This window comes from Grus americana, chromosome 14, assembly GCF_028858705.1.
Source record: "Grus americana isolate bGruAme1 chromosome 14, bGruAme1.mat, whole genome shotgun sequence".
In the NCBI taxonomy this organism is placed as follows: Eukaryota; Metazoa; Chordata; class Aves; order Gruiformes; family Gruidae; genus Grus; species Grus americana.
Window position 1 is genome coordinate 3382817 of NC_072865.1, and position 6599 is coordinate 3389415.

Sequence of the window (6599 nt, forward strand, 5' to 3'; positions counted from 1 at the left end):
CAATGCAAATAATCCTAAACCTAAGCATTGCCACCCTGAGCCATAAAGATAATTACACCATGGATCAGGCACAGATAAATTACAATTAAGGGTCTTTTACCACTGAGAACCCAGAGGAGGAAGGGGGAAGCTGAACGCTAAGGCAAATACCTGAAAAGATTGGAGCAACCGAGATCAGCACAAGCTTGATTTAACACTTATCAGACCCAGAAGAGCTCTGACCTACATACTTGCAGCATCCCCGGGCAAAGCCAGCTGAGCAGCAGCGCAGCCGCAGGGGGAAGGGGATTTCAACACGCTGAGCATTAGGGAGCAGCCTCCCGGACACAGCATTGCATCGGTCCTCAGACTTGGATCCTCCTCCTGGCTGTTTCAGGCAAAAATTGCTGTGCCCCTGCCCCAAACACCTCACACTCCACTTTTACAGAGAAACTGAGCTGGGTTAGTTGGTTTGTTGGGGTTTTTTTCCTGCCAGTGGTGATTTAGAGACTATGGAAATAACACGCTGATTATTTTTCAATACCGCAAGCGTGACGTGGGATTGTCAAAGCCTAATGAGAACCGGGCTTGAGAGATCTCCGCTTCCTCTTGCTCCTTCAACAAGTTTGGAAACTTAGAATCACAGAATCATTTTGGTTGGAAAAGACCTTTAAGATCATCAAGTTCAACCGTAAACTTCACAGAACTCATCCTGGATTCCCTGAACCGCAGGGATAGGGGCTGGCAAGGGCTGGACCTGAGAGCACAGCTGCTCTAGCAGAGATTTGCTGGAAAGCGAGGTGCTACCATCAAATCTGAACAAGAATCTAATCTACATGTAGGAGAGGATGAGACTTGCTGCAAAAATCCTCCTTTTTTCTTTTTTTTTTTTTGTCAGGAATACAAAAGATGGGGAACATTTCTTAAACAGCCACATCAACAAGGGGAAAAAAAAAATAGAACTGGCTGGATCAGTGTAAAAACAGAAAACATCAGAAATATTTGTGTGAGATGGAGGGTAGAAAGCCATTACTGAGCTCACAGGCCTGTGCCGCTGCTGTTTAAAGCAGCAGAAGAGGAAAATTCTTGTTCTCAGTACAAGTCTGGAAAAAGCTAATTATTGTGTTTCCGCTTCATCAGGGCTGGTACTACAGGAGCATCCTTGAGAAGGTGTCGCTTTTCCTCCAAGTTGTACCCCAGCAACGCAAGACACTGGGTGGCAGAGCCCCCGGTTGGACAGGAATCCACTTCCCACCACCAGACTGACAGAACTCAACCACCAAATCCTGTCAAACAGACACCAACGGGGTTTTTTTTTTATTTATCAGCTGTTTCTTCTTCTAACATCACTCATATTCCCCTTACATAACTACAGGGACTCAGGATAATTTAAAGACTAAAGATAGGGGGGAAAGAAAAAAGATTTAAAATAATAACACACCTACCTCAAGCATATTTGCAGCATCTATTTCCTACCCTCGCCCTCACCGTACTTCCACGTACCTAAACGGACCGATTTGGGTACCGCTCGTGCTCTCGGAACCCGCTGCGGCCGCGTTCGTCCCGAGGACGATGCAGCGGGGTGAGAGCCCCCCAGCTCCAGCCTGGGCAGGCTGCCAGGGTACAGAGCGGCACATTCCGTGTGTGTACCTGGCCTTGCCGACAGGACAGCAGCTCCCCGGGTCACGACACGCCGGGGGACACGCGGGACACAACCACGCGGTGGCGCCGGGGCTCGCCCCGAGGGACGGAGCGGTCCGCAGGGCTCATGGTTATTCCAGGAGCTGAATGGAAAGAGCAAGACTTGCTTTAAATGGTGTAAAGAGCTACTTGAAGCGGCAACGCATGAAATTGTGAATATCCTTGATAACCAAGCGTGAGTAAGCGAACTGGGTCGGCTGTACGGGGTTGCATGGCACCGGTCATCAACCTTGGAGCTGGTCAAAGTCCAAAAAGCAGATTGGTCTAGGCTGGTTCTGACACCACAGATGATAAAGAGCAGTTGCTTTGAGGTTTCAAAGTCCATGGGAATAAATATAGCGTGTTTCAGAAGTCAGGCTAATTCAAAGCATTTTTAAAAGAGATTGCGGGGGGAAAGGGACAGTCCGGAGCCATTTCGAGACGGCTGGGCTATAAAGCTGGATAAACTCACAACCCGACACAAGGCACAACCCAGCACCAGGGGTTTCTTTGAGAGAGGGAAGAAAGGAGAGCAGACACCCCCTCTCCGAGGCAGGGGTCCCTGCTTCAGCAGCACCAGGCTCCATTCCTCTTCCCCGAGGAGAAACGCAGCCGTGGAAAAGGAGCGAAGCTGCCTGCAAAGTGGGTCAGGTGTGGAATGAACGGCGTGGGATGCTCCCAGACAAGGCTCCTCCAGGGCCTCCCGTTTCTTTACAGAGTAAGGAGATGAGAGCAGTGATCACTGACCGCTCTTGCACTGACTGCTGCGATAAAGAAGGTGGTTTCACAGGAAGTTATGATTAGGCGGGGGGGTGGTGGTGGTGGTGGTGGTGTTTTATCAAACTCCTGAAAAATAAAGGCAGTTGGGAGCCAGGCTAAACCCTTTCAGCCCGATCAATCATGCAATTACCGGTTTAAACTCCTCTTTGACAGTTCAGCGCTTGGTTTTTAAACGCATAATTCAGAAGACCGTTTATATATTGAATAAAAATCAGGAAAAACCCCAACCCCTCCAAAAAACACAGCTGTGTTTAGGGGAAATCTGATGAGGAAGATGTACACAGAACTCAAGATGACCAAATAGCAAAGGTTTAGTTTGATTTATACAACCCTAAGCAACGATACAAGTATCTGCAAAGTGGACAGTCTTATCAGAAGCTCCTGCCTGTGTTCCCATCCAGGATACTCACCCCTAATCACGCTGCTCCTCTTCCGTCACCAGTCCCAGGGCGGCACAGGCTGGCACGATGCAGCCGATGGCAAAGTCAGCAAAAACCAACGCTGACCCGCTCCTGGTTTCAAGTTCTCAGAACATCTCCCCCCCTTATTTCTAGCTGATGTTTTGCAAACCACAACCAAAGCCTCGACAGCTTCACAGCAGCTCAATGAACAAGCAAACAGGATAACCACCGATCCCCGAGTCTCGCGTACCGTAAAGAAGGGATCAGGAGCTGTAGTTCAACCCGTCCTAAAGAATAAACCTTTTAAGCCACAGCACAGGTTTTAAAAGGCTAAACCATGCAGCACTGCTTAATTTAAAGCCAAAAGTGTTGTTTCAGCCTTTTTTTCCCTGTGTATATGCCAGAGAACTCCAGTCCCTTGCTCAAGAGAGCAGCTTGCCTTTATTCTCATCCAAAAGGAGCAGAGCCAAATGAATTAGAGCACCAAAATAACTTTTTAAAAAACCGCAGCGGGTTGACTCATGAACTGCTTACTCTGCAGGGCTTTTTTAGTGCATTCACGGGTACTGAAAGATTTCTACAGTCCGGTGTAATTTTTACTGGACACTTTACCTGTTTCCAGCCTTCTCCTAGAACTTGCAAACTCCGCACGGTGATCGCCGTAGCATGCAGGAGGCACCCTACGCGTTCCTCAAGACTTCAAAAACTGCCACTTGCAAACATTTTGCTCCAAAACCTAAGCTCATATAAAGCATGCACATAGTTGCAAAGAACACTGAATACTAAAAAGCCATTTCTCTCATGTCAGACTTTGCTCTAATCACGCAAAACCCCGCAAAACGTACCTTAGGTGTCCATGAGTGCTCAGCGTACAGACAAAACGAGCAGCAATTAAGGAGTAGGTGATAGAGCAGTGTGTGACAGGCGTGTAGGGAAGCGGTGAGAGCAGAGCTGCACCTTCAGGGAATTGAATTTGGAGCAGCATTTGATTTGAAATTCAAAATTGTGATTTGCTCACACTTGCCTCTTCTTACAGACCGTTTTTCCAGAATGAACAAGCGTGTTTGTTCTTCAGCCCCCCCCCACTCCTCCCATAGCAGGAACTGCACTCCAGTATTACCAAGGAAGTGAAGGGGTGAGGGGGGAAAACAGAGGAATGTGTTTATTGAACTATGAAAAAAGGCCCAAAATAAACCTAGCACTTGCGTAACAGTTTTGTTTTTCTATTGTACATGAGGAAATCCTTTGCCTTTAAGATTCAGGCTGAATTTCTACATTGCCAAAGACTTTATCCCAGGCTCTTAATGCACAAATTACTTTATGAAAATGATTTTCAGTGTTTGAAAAAGACAAAAACCTGCCCTCAGGGGGAAGGTGGAAGCACGGATTAGCAGGTATCAGTAACTCTCACCTTCTCTACTAACATTTCCAGATGGACTTTTGATACTAACCAGACTGAAACACGGACAGATGAAACGTCAAAGCTTTCATCAGCATTCTGTACACTCACCCCCTTTTTCCCAAGGCAGAATTTATTCTGTTATCATCCAGACACACAGGGAAGAACGAGGTAACCAGCTCCATCTGTCTTTGCTTGCCCGTGCATCAAGCATCCTTCCAGGGAGACGGAGCCTGTATGCAGATGTCGGCAGCTGGAAACAATCCGACACAAGGCGACACACACACGTGGTGCTTTATCTCAGAGAAAACGTCCACCTCCACACACAGCAGCACTCCTCATCGGCGCTGCTGCGGCAGCCGACCCCTTCCCCGGGGCTCTGCAGAAGATCAGGGGCTGCGGTGAGGAGGCGGTGGGCAGAGGGAAGAGAGCACGGGATTGAACAGGCAGAGGGAAGGCATAGAAGGAACGTAGAAGGGAAAAAAACTGACAAATCTATACACTTAATTTAATTTTTCCTTTGAAAAACAAAGTTACTGAACGTTTTCCCATGTAGGAGTGTAATTGGGCCTCACTTTTGACTTTAAAAAGTTCAGAAGGACAGGCCTCCACAAACAAAGGGTGTTCAGTCCAATATATGAACTCAGAGAAACAGCCAAGCGACAGGACATCGCTAAGCAGGACTTAAGTAAAATGTGATGTGGGAAGCTCAGCCCCACCCCACCTCCCTGTCCAACAACAGGATTCTACTATCTCTACCCAAATGCTGAGAAACAGAGAAAAAAAGGGGAAGGTCTTAGAGCGGTTCGTAGAAAGATGTCGAGTTTCATTCATGACTGCCTCTGACAAGTCAAATCCCAGTGTCAGCCCTCCACTACCCGCTGGCTTTACCTATCCTGCTTAAAATCATGTTACTGAGCTACCACACACAGTAGTTCAACTGCCATTTCACAGAATTTACCAGTCTCTGTAGTGAAGAAGGAAACATCAACGCCAAAACAAGTACAAATCCTAATTATGCTCATTCCTCTGCAGCCAGCGTCATCACAGTTTGATGCAAAGGAAGTTTTGCTCAGGTGAACTTAATCACTCAGCTATCAATAAATCAGACAGTAATTATTTATACTTGAAGTTTTCTTTCTCCTCTTCAGTCTTCCAAACATGCTCTTAGCTGGTTAGTTCTGCAGGTGGCCAACCTCCATCAGAGGAAGGATTTTTTGTTCACAATGCGATATTCTCAGTGAAATCTTCAAACGGCCAGTCACAGCATAATTACAGGGCGGGGAGAAGCGCAAGAACTGGAGCGACTTTCAACATTTTCCATTGACTTTACTAGCAGCTGCTTGCATTTGCGTACAGAAACCGTGTAAATGAACTGACTGCTCCCCCCAGAGCAGGGCATGAGCCGCGCCAATTAAAGTACCAGGGAAAACAGAAAATAGGGCAAAGTCATTACACTTGAAGGAATGGTGTCAATTAAGGCACAAAGTTCTATCTACAAAAACGTTTACAGAGAATGGCAAGCAAAAGGAATTTAAAGTGAACCACTCTCTACAGCAAAAGATTCTTTTTTTAATAGTGATCAAAGGAGAAGTTCCCGATATGCTAAAAAAAGACACTTCAGATGCACTTATTTTTAGGATGCACTTCTTCCTGTAAGAGATCAAACTGCAGAAGACTGAACACTCTCCAGAAACCATTTGGAACCCAACCTACAGGATGAGCCTGAATTTTTGCTGAAGAAAAAGCAGCAACCACTCAAGGCTTTCAAAAGGATGCAGTAATGCTTACTGAAACACAGCACCTTCTTTGCAAGTTAGAGAATTACGCTGTCCTCCAGAAGCAAAGAGAGAGCGCCCCAAAACGCATGTCTAGGACTAGGCCTCCCGGTAAGTTGGGCACTTGCAAAATTTCTGTATTTTCCCTTAGAAACAAGCAGCGTAAAAAAAAATAAAATTAAAAAAAAAAATCAATCCTCTATGTTGTTGCAGAGTCTACATTGTGTCCAAGGAATTTAAAGTCTCTCAAACAATATCAAGAGTCCTCTATTAAAAGACCAGCCAGGTATGTCTTTTTAAGATGTGCCCAGTAAGTTTCAAGCACAAGCCTTAGGAAGGCATAAAATTTGAATTTCTATTTTGAACAAAATAATCAGGATTCAAATTAGGAAACAAATTAGTAGAAAGGAAAGATTTTAACAGAAGTCAACACAAAACACATACTGCTGTTTTTCAGAGTGGAAGCTTGGGCAATACACGTAGTACTAAATTTCAAGTTATTTCCTTTAATAAATTGAAAACTGGTTTTATTCTCAGTTTTTCAGAAAACGATTTTAAGTATTAGCACCTACATTGTCAGTA